Genomic DNA, 1,233 nt, shown 5'->3' with positions numbered 1-1,233 from the left:
TTCCCCAATTCCCCAACACTGTTCCCTGTCTCCCAGTTCCCCAATAAAATCTTTAAAAAAAGAAATGAGACATAAGTGTGTCAGATATTTTTCGAGGTTCTGCTCCCCCCCACCAAGTTATATTAGTGTCTGTTAACTGTGAGATACGTATTTATCATCACAATGACTTTTGAACTAGTCAGTAGTGGTCCAAGATTCCTCAGAGCTGCCTCAAAGACTAGGGTGTTTTAAGTGCAGCAGCAGGAATCTTGGGGTAACAAGTGGAAAAAAATGGGCCCTCTGCTAAAAAACGTTTGAATATCATTATTTAGCTATTTTTAGGTAGAATAGATAAAATGTCCTCCTTTGCACTGTGTTAGGACCAAACCAACCATATGGTTCATTATAGTTCTTCTTTCTCTAAGTGTCAATCTGTCAAACACACAGCATTCAATATCCATTGCTTTATTCTGTTTATAGCATTCATTTGCAAATTTTAACCCCCCCCCCCCACACACTGTGCCCCTCCTGTTTTGCTTCATTCTGTGTGCTTGTCTACTTTTATCTTTTTGCTGTAGTTTCTCCACACTTTTCTATATTCAATTTTATAATAATTTAATTTCAAAAGATGTAATTTGAGTAGGCTTTTTCTATATTACAATTTTTCTATTATGGCTAAGAATTTATTTGTTAACTTTAATACAAGGGAGTTATACTGTGACTTTTGCCTTTATATGCCTTTTTTTTTGAGAAATTAAACTATGTTACCGAAAACTTCAATCCAATTCTTGCAGTAACTTTCTGAGTTTCTAATAGAATAACATACCTTATCAAAGTTTAAATAGAGGTTATCACAGAATAATTATTGCTTCACAGCAGACATACCAACTGGATGGTGATACTCTGCAGCTTAAAATTTACATTTACATGTTACATACACGTAACCAAGAGCTTTTGTGCCCCAGATTATGTCAACTGACTTTAGGAAACTAAATGCTGTACTAAAATCTTCTGTCTTAGAATTCACTGATATATCCTATTTCATTTGTACCACTTTTTGTCTACCAGAACTTTTCAAAAATTCATTTTCATTTTTTATTTGTTGGGTTGTCGGAAAAGCCATGATGCATTTTTGCAACAAAAAACAGAGAAAAAATATGTCATGACTTTTCTGACAACCCAATATATTCAGTTCTCTTTTTTGGATAAATTGTGATATTGGGTAATTCCTAACGGGTTTGAAGCTAGTAGTGT

This window comes from Hipposideros armiger, unplaced genomic scaffold (genome assembly GCF_001890085.2).
Source record: "Hipposideros armiger isolate ML-2016 unplaced genomic scaffold, ASM189008v1 scaffold_408, whole genome shotgun sequence".
Lineage (NCBI taxonomy): Eukaryota > Metazoa > Chordata > Mammalia > Chiroptera > Hipposideridae > Hipposideros > Hipposideros armiger.
Note: the sequence above shows the minus strand (reverse complement) of the source record.